At 45.0% G+C, this 11,836-nt stretch overlaps 1 protein-coding gene across 1 annotated transcript in view; it reads left to right on the forward strand.

The window, feature by feature from the left end:
* The window catches only part of LOC136835667 (spectrin alpha chain, non-erythrocytic 1-like), a 68,424-nt gene that overhangs the window by 14,493 nt on the left and 42,095 nt on the right, over nt 1–11,836 (forward strand). Inside the window, exons 5-6 of the mRNA XM_067099499.1 lie at nt 501–672; nt 1,284–1,497. The gene's annotated coding sequence lies outside the window, so the exon portion shown is untranslated. The remainder of the gene's footprint in view (nt 1–500; nt 673–1,283; nt 1,498–11,836) is intronic.

The raw sequence follows: 11,836 nt of genomic DNA on the forward strand, positions 1-11,836 counted from the left end.
ATGGAAACATGTCTAGTAAGAGGCCCTTTATTACCTTCGTCGGGCCATTTCTGTAGCAATATTGAGCGTGCTTTATACACAAGTATCAGCTTGTTTTAGGGTCGGACCAAAAATCAGTTGAAGTATTTCACTTAAGTATAATGATTAATATCAGAAATTAAGAAATATACAATTTTAAGAAATCACAGAACTGACTGTTTGATTTCGTTCCATATCGCTCATCAGACCTTCCTCGCAGACATTATCATTTTGTTGCTGTTTTTGCTTTAATTCTGGAGTCTGGAGTCTTGTTCAATGCTAAAAAATTTTTCAAGGTCTAAAAGCTTTCAACTCTTTGCCTAACTTACCGAATGAGATGAAGTAACAAGTAATGAATGAGACATGCATGGCGTGATTTGTTCCTTAATACAGTAATCAAAAATAGAAAAAGGTTTCACCGTTCTTGTATTTGCATTTCTAGTGAAAACATTTGACTGGGGTACTTTCCCTACTGAACACAGCTAATGAAAAGCAACGACGCCATCAAGACCAGATACGATTCCCAGGCGAGTGAACTTATGAAGTGGATTTTGGCCAAAATCTCTCAGCTGGAAACTCGGCAATTTCCGGAGTCGATGGAGGGTCTTCAGTTGAAGCGAGACTTTATCTCACTTGGTCACAGAAAACTTCGAGGCAGAGATCCATGCAAATCTCAAATCCAAATTTGGTCTAAATGTCAAATAAACCCTTAAGGTCTTTTAGTGACATCTACAAAAATAAAGGAAGTTTAGGTTTGTTTGGTACAGTAGTTAACCTGTAATTCTTTGACAGTTGTAACTTATCGGTTCAGTATTACTCTCATGAATAGAAATTATTTCAGGGCATAACTTCAGTTTCAGTTTTATCTTTTTTGGTTTTCTGTAAAAGAAAACTATTGAAATTACTTTCTTCCATCCGCACTATTTCTGTCCACTAAACTTAAAACTACTGGAGGCCAGAGGGTCAGTAACCAGCATGTTGATCATCCACCCTCCAATCATCAAACATACCAGATTGCAGCCCTCTGTCCTGGGTAGCTTTTTTTATTTTAATCAATGTTAAAGTTGGCCATGATCTTTCGTCTGGCAACGCTATAGGACAGGTCACCACCGGGCCGTGGCTGAAAGTTTCATGGGCCGCGGCTCATACAGCATTATACCGAGACCACCGAAAGATAGATCTATTTTCGGTGGCCTTGATTATACAACTGTACAGAAAACTCGATGCGCCGAAGAAACTTCAGCTCATTTTTACTTGCTTTGCAGACATGATGATAAGATTGAGTTAGCCAACACTTTCACGGTCTTCAGTTTGGTCTAGTTGATGATGCCAAAATATGTCCCTCCCACTGGACTTAGGTTATATGACATTAAGACCCAGTGACCAGATTGTGTCCGGCCGAAACGCAACGGAAGCGGCACTGAATGAAGAGCTGAGAACGAAACTGGAAAATAGAGAGCATGGTCAGAACCTAATCCGGCTGGGCGGCGGGAAATTTCCAGTCCCATAACATGTTCATTTCCCTAGAAGGAATCAGGCTACTTTTAAAATAGACCATTGTCAGATATTTCCGAACTTTCCTTAGTTTAACCAGACCACTGAGCTGATTAACAGCTCTCCTAGGGCTGGCCCGAAGGATTAGACTTATTTTACGTGGCTAAGAATCAATTGGTTACCTAGCAACGGGACCTACAGCTTATTGTGGAATCCGAACCACATTATACCGAGAAATGAATTTCTGTTACCAGAAATAAATTCCTCTAAGAGAGAGAGAGAGAGAGACAGAATTAAGTGTTGTGTAATTCGGAAAATTATTGTTTTATATATATATATATATATATATATATATATATATATATATATATGACTATTTATCACATCACCGTGATTCATATACAATCAGAAAGCTACAAACGTCCTTTAATATCCAATTCGCTCTACCTCGGAAATAATATATTTTCATATATGTTACCGAAGGGGAATTTTTTAGTTGATAATAAGTTCACCGTCCTGTGGGGTCGAACCAGCGAAGGACGAGATCTCAGGACTACAGTGGATGCACTAACCCAGTCGGCCACAAGAGAGGTATAAGTGAATATCACCTCCCATCAACTCACCCGTCGAACTCAGGTGTTTTGCATTTGGAGACGATATCCACCCACCTCTGCCATGGTAAAGCTCTTCCATACATTTTCAGAATATTATGTTTCTGTAGCTTCCTCCTCAGTACAGTTTACCTTGAAATATGGGGCTATATGGCTGCTGGTTATGTTGTAGAAACACACTATAATGAGAAATAATGCCTGTTCAACAATTATCGTTTTAAGCATGGATCTTGTTTCTGTGGTTTTAGATCCTAATGAGGCTATCTCTTCGAATAACTCATCAATTTTGAAGGAAATTAATAAATGTAAAAGAGTGTATGTCTGCACACAACCAGGCACACTGCGACATCACTGCTGTGTAACCTGCATGGGGTTCAGTGCCAGCTAATCCAGCTTTGCTAATCCTGTAGTCTTAGACCAGTAGTTGTAGTATAAGTTTAGTTTAGTGTCCCAAATGCTTTCTAACAGCCCCAGACCAGCTATAGTTAGATAGCCACCTGAATAGACACAGGATGCCAGCCGGGAGAGCTGAGACAAGGGTGTTGGGGCTGTAAGCATGATGAATTGTACCACCCGATGGTGTACAGATCACACGGACTTGAATGGCAATCACTGATGAATGATCGGGCTAGGTGTAGGAGACTGAACTCAGTTGGAATCCCATACAGGAATGTGTGTTTATTAAGGTGGTAAAGGATAACCCTCGGCCTTAATCAAAAGTGAAATATGGCAGAATGTGATGCCAATCCAATATTGAGCAGAAAAACAAATTATTTGCGTTGTCTTTGTCAGAAGGATTAAAAGAGGTGAGCACCTGACATCACTCCGTTACCGCGTCCTAGACCATGATGGGTACACAATGCTGGCAAGGAACATTCCCATGTTCAGTGAAATTAATGAAATGCCACTGATAATGGATCCAGCATGCTTGATGAAGGTGATGGCATAGAGCAAGCCACTCAGGAAAATGCAGCAAAATACCATGTGAACTGGTCGCCGGTTGTTTAACAACACTAAACTGGACCTCGTGCGTTATGCTGCATAAATCCAATGACCAGACCAGCAACACTGAGACTAGTCGCAAACTGCGCCGAACCAGTCATGACAATGGAAGCTACATTTTCTGTGAGAAAGCAGTGCCCAGACTGACCTCAGACAGGCTAGTACTAAGGGCCTTGACTTGAAATTGCGTGGAATGTGCAGAGATACTTAGTGATGGCAAGTCTTTGCTGTTGACTGGTGGGGATGTCATTGCACAGGAGTTTAAGCATCACCATGCCTGTCTTTGTGCCTCTACACAGAAAAAAAGGTCCTACCTGGAGGAGCCTTGAGAAAGACCAAGGTAGCACTGAGTCAGAATCAGATGTGTATCCACTAGTTTTGTCAGAACTGATGACATTAAGCATTGTTGAAAACAAACTTTGTTCAGATGTATCCAGCTCACATTTGCTGAGCAGAGATATTTCATACCTCTACCAACAACGCCTGGAACAATTAGGTAGAGTCACCATGTAAATTTAATGAGACTCAAAGACAAACTTCTGGCAGAAATTCCAGAACTTGAGGCTCATAAATCTGGCAGAGATGTATTACTTGTATTCTAAAGATGTGGAAAAGCACTTTGCTCAATCATCTGATCTTTCAGAGGCAGCGTACTTCATTAAGTAGCAGCAAATATTCTCAGAAAGTCTATACTTGATCATCAGTCACGGTTTGATGGCACATTTTCTGAGGCTTGTGTACGAAATTCGTGCCTCCTCTCCTGCTCCAGTTTGTAGGGGATGGTTATAGCTGGGCTGACATCAAGTCACAGTTACGATTTGGAGCATCAAAGTCGTGACCAGGCCATTGCACAGCCTATGCAGTTCAACTGCTACCCTGATACAAAGAGGGAGCAACAACTCATAGACACTCCAAAGACAGAGAACACCATTCAGCCCACATGGGACTCCTAGTCTATGCCAAAATCCAGGAAGAGAAACTGTTGAAATGCTACACCAGTATGGCCTCAGTATTCTTATGACAGAGTACTGAGGTCTCTGCACAGTTAGGAGATGCCATAGTTAGCAAATATGGAGGAGGGTGTGTCTGTCTCCCAGCATCATGGTGCGGTTGTTCACCACTGCAGTGATGGGACAACATCTACTCACAACCATCTGCAACTACTGCCACTACCTCCTCCATGGAACTAGCATCTGCATTTCAGCACTCCCAATTAAGGAGAACACTGACAGGAACAAAGAACCGAAGTTTGCACTGAGAAAGTGAGGTCGGTGTCGAATTGCCGGACACATTCACAAACATCTCACCAGCTTCTTTCAAACAAAGAACCCTGTGCCATACCAAATACTGCAATACCAAAGCCACCACAGATATCTTGGCCACAGCTTGCACTGGAGTATCAGTGGCTAGACAAGGTCATAGTCACCCAGAAATAGATGATGCAGTGAATCTGACGTGGTCAGTCATCACGCTCAATGAAGAGAAGTCAGAATTTGAAGTAACCATAACTTCATTGCTTCCCTCTCCTGCGTGATCAGGCTCATTCTGTTGTTACGATCAAACACGACAGAAAGTGCAGGATGTCACTGATTTTCTGAACCTGGCCAGATACCTATAATCACACAGCTGATCAGTCAATTCATGCCGTAGCAAAGCAGGTGGCAGTGGCAGTGGCCTGACTGTATGGCGAAGACAAGTATCTGGTAATGTTTGGTGAGTCCGTAACATTGAGATGGCAGCAAGGACATCTCTGGTACTCTTCTTCATGGCAGTGGTTGACAGAGCTCTGGTGAGGCAGGAGTTGCTTCATCTGGAACTGCAGAATCCTTCCTGTCAGCTGCAAGTGTAATCCAGGACACGGCAGATGCACCAGGTTACAGCCTCTAGTTTGTACAAACTCCTGAGGACAGCATACACTGACTACTGAAGGAGAAAGCAAACAACAATGAGCAGGCATTAGGAGTTTGAGGAGTAGGGACTTTCTGAAGACAGCAGAGTCCACAGTTCCACTCCTCTGGCACATGGTGTTGTCTATGGAACTTGTGATATTCCTACTGATCAGGTCCTTCCGTGAGGCCAAGTTTGTCCTCTACTGCCAGGCATTGCATGAGCTGATACCCTACTTCTTTTCCAACAATAATACAAACTATGCTCGTTGGCTGCCTATTCACCTCAGGGACATGCTTACCCTAGAGAGTTCACACCCAGAGTTGCACAAGGAGTTCAAGGCTGGCAACTTTGTTGTGCACAAGACCAGTCGCCAGTTCTCAGCAATGGCTCTTGACCGAGCTCATGAGCAGACCAACGCCTTTATAAAGGCTGATGGCAGGTTTCATTGGGCTGACTGAAGATCCGGTCAGCACCAGAAGATGGATGGTGGCTGCCCAGAGATCATCCGCTGGTGTCTGCATACGAAACAGAGGTTCAAAGTAAGGAGCTCAGCGAGCAGACAACACACCATGAACAAACACCTTGATGCGCAGAAGACATTCTTGAGAGTCAAGCTGTCATTGGCTTGAAACACTTTGGGAAGTCCTTTCAGGAAGAGTCTGTGATCTGTATTCCATTGACAACAAAGACATTGCCCATCCCCAGCTCAGCAGAACTTCTCTACAGACACACCTGACAGAGGCCGCACTAAATTCTGTGAAGTTTTCAGACTCTTGGCAAACAACAATGCAGTTCTTCTATGAGCCGATAGAAGAACAGAACTGACTTCTTTCAGGGCAAGAAGCTGCTCCTAGAACAGTCAAAGCAGAAACTTGAAGGAGGATTGCTAGCTTTCAAAGCTATTTATATTTGGTCAGAGCGTGAATGTGATCTGCAGAATTCTTCCAGCACGAGAATCAAACATTCCCAGCTTCCTTAGTGAGGTGGGTAGGTCACACATGTCAGAAGTCTCAGCTGGACCGGTCCTGGAGAGTCATGTTACACTAGAAGACAAAAGAACCAAAGACTGATGTCCTCATTGTAGATGGATCAGCTGGTCCATGCTCACACCAAAGTTGAAAGAAAGACCTTTGAGGGCTGGTGCACTTTGCGACTTTGCCTGTGATACAATCCCCATAGCAGCAAGTACACATCATCACATCTTGTATTTGATGTATACATACATCTAGCCTCAAAGCTGAGACCAGGCTCCAACGTAATATGAGGAAGGTGCAAGGTGACAGACAAGAACACAATTCCATCCAACTGGCGAAATTTCTAAGACACGATGCCAACAAGACAGAGTTGTTTCAGTTCCTGGCAGACAAAGTTGCCCAGATGTTCAAGCACAAATGTTGTCATTGCCAATGAAAGGGTCTGCTGTCCTCAGCACTCATGAGGCTAGTCTTCAGGGACTGGAAAAGTGCCTCATGAGTGGCTGACACCTGCATCTTCTCCATGCCAAATATGCCACAGAACATGGAGCCAAGACCATCACGGTTAAAGCAATGACACAGATGTTCTTGTCGTTGCAGTCAGCGCTTTCCATCAATCTAGGGCTAGGGAGAAGTTTGGTGGCATTTGTCACACAGAGCCTGGTGCCTGGATTGCTGTGCACACTGCAACTCCTCTGGGCCAGGAGAAGGTGAATGGCATGCCTTCTTCCATGCTCACAGGCTGTGGATACAGTGTCAGCCTCTCCGAGCAAGGGCAAGAAGACCGCCTGGCAGACATGGAACATCTTTCCAGAGGCTCCCACTGTGTTCTACAAACTGAGTCACCAATTCCTCCCAGAGTGGAAGAGAGCAAACCTGGAAGGGTCCTGGAGAGGTTTGTCATACTTATGTATGAAAGATCCAGCACTGCTGGCACTGTGGATGAGGCTAGAAATTTGATATGTTTGCTAGAAAACAAAGGCACAGAGGCCATTCCACCAACCAGGGGAGTTTCTCCAACACACCAAGCGTAAGGCGTACCAGGCTGGTTGTGTGTGGGGGCAGGCCACCCAGTGCCAGCCACAGCCAGAGAACCCCGCTGAGTGGGGATGGCAAAAGTCTGGTGAAGCATGGCAAGTCCTCTGGACAACCAACTCGCCCTTAGCCAAGAGTTGCCAACAGCTTACCAAATGTGGATGCAAAGCAGGCTGTCGGGAAAGGTGCAAGTGCTACTGTTGGTCTTCCCTGCACAGCCTGTGCACTTGCAAAATGGAAGCTCCAGGATAAATATTGCCTCTCTCTTCAGTAGATAATCTAGCTGAGCATCCAACGTGTCATGCTATGCCTACCTTTCTTATCCTCGAATTTTTCAAAGGTGCAGGTTGAGAGACCTATGTTACAGATTGCTTGCTTAGTCCGTATTTCTTCTTTTCTTTTTTATGGTTGGCAGTTCTAGGGATAATAATGTTGTATGTGACCATACGATTACTATTTCAGTTGAAAATAGCATATTAGTTAAACTGGTCTGATCACATGAATATACCACTGCCAATAAACAGTTGTCTCTATGTCTGCTAGCGCTGTGGATAGAAAAACTTTTATGGCAACCATTTTGTACGCCATCTTGGTTACAATTCATTTAGTAAGGGTTTTCAATAAAATGTGTGGTATGGAAACATTTTTATAACCTAAAAGTTTAGAGGTTTAAAAAAACTGGCATATTCCATCCAATAGATGCCCAAACCAGACTAAATTATAGATGCAGGCTGATTTTGAAAAACAGCCGCCATCTTGGATTTTCAGGTGTACAGCACCCTTTTCTAAGAGAGCGCAGTTCCAGGAATGTTTGTGCCACCATGCTTGTCTTCTAATTATCTGAACGATTTTTACAGCAATCTGCTGCACTACTACACCCAATACCCGCCAGACGTGCAACATCGCCACCTACCCTAATTCCATGCTAGCACTAACCCCAGACTCTGGCATGTGCAAGAAAGGGGAGCAACAGGTGAGTCAGGGGAGGTCATCAGACATTGACCTTCTCAGAAATAGATTTTTCCTTGTCAAAATCCTTTTCTGAGTCCAACCCGTCAGCTGTGAAATAGTGACAGAGAACTGGTGCCAAGGCTGTAAACTACGAGGAAACACAATCTGAAGAAAAACATAAATTACGAAAGCAGTTTACGGAGGGAATCTCTTAGCATGAGAAGAACACTAAACCTAAGGCACATCAAAGACTTAAAATTACGAAAAGAGTGGGGGAGTCTCAGCACGACGTAAGGGGTCTCAAAACCACTTTAACACTACTAAAGCACACTATCATACGAAAATTGCAGGCTCACGCAGGCCACATAATCTTAATTGGTATACACAATCTTAAAGCTACATACGTGAAACTTAAGCTAAACACGAAGAGATCAAATCAAATGTAAACAAAATATACAGTGCATATACATATATCTAGGTACATGGAGCAAAAATAAAAACTGCCCAGTACTCCCACAAGAAAATACAATCATAACATGTCAGATTACAGTTTCCACTCAAATGAGACAAGATACATCAATATGAGGAGCAAGGCAGAGGCATGATCAACCAGGAGTATAAGCAGGAGAAGTAAATGAGGCAGGCGGTGGGGGAAAGGAGGATAAGGATATGATTGGTTAAGGTGGGGAGATGACACTCCACAGCTATGGTAGAAAATTTCCAGGGCTTCGAGCGATTTCCAAATAGTGCTTAAACACCAGGGGAGGTGATTTCCAACCCGCGTATTTAGACAGTTCTGAGAAATCCATATTATGAAAAGTAATTAATGGTTAGCAACTGCTCGAATATCATGAACCCAGAACTCGAATCTGCTGGCTCCGTTTAATAAAAATACAGAATTCTTTGTCTTATACCATCTCAGCAAAGAGTACCACCTTCTCCCTGATAAAAAGAGGACCACTTACTCTGTGGAGTTCTTAAAAGGTAAGATTTAAGTGTATAAAACTGAATATAAGACTGGTCTTGTGGAAGGGGCACCACCTTCCAAGGAGACCACCTGTCTTGTGGGTCTTCGTTTTTGGCTAAGAATCTAGGATCAGGGGAAAGGAGGACCTCTCCGACGGGAGGAAGTTCACAAATATCACCTGGTAGGAGCCGCACAGCTCTGAGATTCCTAGCACCTGAAGCCAAGCTAATCAGAAATAAGGTCTTCCTTAACAGATCCTGATAAGAGCATTGAAAAGCATCTATCTCGATGCTAACTTATGACGTCGCCGCGAGAAACCACGTAACTGGAATGTGGGCGTGATAATGGTCTCAGACGAAATGTGATGCTCTGGGATGGATGAAAACAGAATCCAAGGTCGATTTAAAGCCAGATAGAAATACTTTCAGGGCTGACTTGGCTGTGGTAATAGTGGCCGAGCAAAGGCCTTTCAAACAGTGATCTAAAGCAAAGAGACTCCAAATTAGTTGTCGCGATTTTGGCCTGTGATGCTTTTAGGAAGGAGGCTAACTTTGACTGCTGAGTCATACCGTCTAAGAGTAGAATCTCTTTATCTGATTCAAGAAACAGAGTGGTTGACAGGGTCAATGTTTGCCCTTTTGGCCAGTGGAATTTATAAAGTCCATAAAACTAGGGCATTCTGAATTCTGAGGAAGCTGACACAGTCTTGGTTTCAGCACTGTCTGGGCCAGTATGGGCTTGGGAATCCAAGACTCCGTGAATCCCAGTTCCTGAAGAAGAGGAACCAGTTGCTCTTCGGGCCAATAGGGGCTACTAGGCTGGTTGACCTGAATGTCCTGAGTTTGTGTAATAATTTTCTGTAGCAGTAAATTTATTGGAGAACAGGATAAATTTTTTCCCAATTGTTCCAATTCATTGTCATTATGTCCGTATGACGCCTGAGGGTCCAGGTTAGCCAGCATAACAGGAGCTTGGAAGTTGCTCCACGCGAACAGATCCACTGGAGACCCGAACCCGGCGGTAAACGGCCTGAAAGATTTCGTCCAGGGACCACTCCGTCTCCAACGGAGTAGCCCTGACAGGGAATCCACCACGCCCGCACTCTCGCTTAGGTGGGTAGCTGACAGGTGCCAAATGTGCTTGTTCGCCAGGGGAGAAGATAGCAAACCATTACTTGGTTTACTTCCTGACCTGATTTGAGCCGCCCTGTTGATGCAATGAACTACCACTGCGCTGTCCAATACCAGCCTGATATGAACTGCTTGGGGGCGGATTTTCTTAAAGTTAGAAAGACCGCCGCATAGCTTCCAGGGTGTTTATATGGAACTTGAAACATTAGACCACGTTCCTGTAATTTTTGTTTTGGAGAACATTCCCAGCCGCTTAGGGAAGGCCTGGTGTGGACAACCAGTGCCGGAGGGGGAAATTCGCTAGCGGAACTGGACTTGGACAGGGCCCCCTGACTGCGGCCCAAGGTCGCAGTCTTGTTTTCTTTAAGATTTGAAGGGATGAGGAGACCTGTCTCTGAGCTTCTGACATTGGCTCGACTCCACCACACTCTGTTTATGTCTTTTGGCTCTCGCTTTTAAGACAGGTCTGTCACTGAGGCAAATTGAAGGACCCATGACCCTTTCTTTGGGATCGGCAGGAGGCCGAGCTGATTTTTGAGAAATTTCTGGTGAGATGCGCCCTCTTCCTCTTGGGAGGCAGGAGAGATAACGGTGAGAGGATGGATCCCATCAGTGCTCCAGCCACTGAAACCGGGACTGAGTCAGGCGGGACTTTTCTGTTCGCTGAAACCTAACGACTCCAGGAAGTTGATGACCGTGGTCGCAGCCCTCCTCTGACACTCTAGAACTGTTGGTGCCCACCATTCAATCGTTCAGGTACTGCCGTTAGACATATCCTCGACCAGAGTTGTTGAACTACCGTGTCCGCCAGCTTGGTGAATACCCTGGGCGCAATGTTTAGACCGAAGGGCGACCCTGAATCCAGTAGGCTGATTCCCGAGTTCGGAAACCAGGAACGAGTAGTTCCGCGCAGAATCGGGACGTGATAATAAGGTCTGAAAGATCGGAGCAGAGGTGGGTGACGGCTCCATCGCGAAGTAGAGTCCGCATCTGAAAGCATTGTAAGCATGCGAAATTGTCGCATTTTATGTAGAGATTTAGACGCTTATTGCATCCAGGATCACCCCTTGCTGATCTGAGTTCCTTTTTTGGGAACTGTGAATAACCTGCCTGGAAATTTTAGGTGCCTTACTTTTATTGCTCGTTTGTTGAGCACTCTGCCAATGCAACTCTGTAGATTGATGAGGTGGCTGGTAAAACCTGTTTGCGAGGGTCCTGATCCAGCCTCCATCCTGGTGACCCTTTTGGACAATACTGTGTGCCCAAGGGCTGAAGGTCCATTGTCCCTGAACCAATACAGCATCACCTACCTGTGTTTTTCTCAGTGGGAGGAATGGCTTGTTCCCCTACCAATGCCCAGGTTTTCCTCTTGGGGTGTTTAGTTTTCCTCTGTGAGGGGCCTCCTGCCTTTCCTCTCTTGCGATCCTGTTAAGGTTGTGAAAAGTAACCACGCCCTCATAGGTGGGGTTGTGGCGTTGCGAAGCAACATACGAAAGAAAGGCGAATGAGCCGCCAACGCACGCTGTTGGGGTATTTGAGGTGGAGGCTGTGCCACTGGCGAGACCGACGGCTTGAACTACCGCCTGATGGTAGCTTCTATGCCTCCTAAAACGCTACTTCTCCGCCTGGGGGCTTGGTGACTCGGGCTCCTGGGCGCCTAGGGTGGCAGAGATGCCCCAGCGAGCGTAGACTCTGGGCTGGCCCTTAGCCTCAGTCATAACATCTGTAACCTCTTCTTCTCGGGAAGAGGTTAGCCCTCAGATC

The sequence above is a fragment of the Macrobrachium rosenbergii genome, chromosome 55 (genome assembly GCF_040412425.1).
Source record: "Macrobrachium rosenbergii isolate ZJJX-2024 chromosome 55, ASM4041242v1, whole genome shotgun sequence".
Classification (NCBI taxonomy): Eukaryota; Metazoa; Arthropoda; class Malacostraca; order Decapoda; family Palaemonidae; genus Macrobrachium; species Macrobrachium rosenbergii.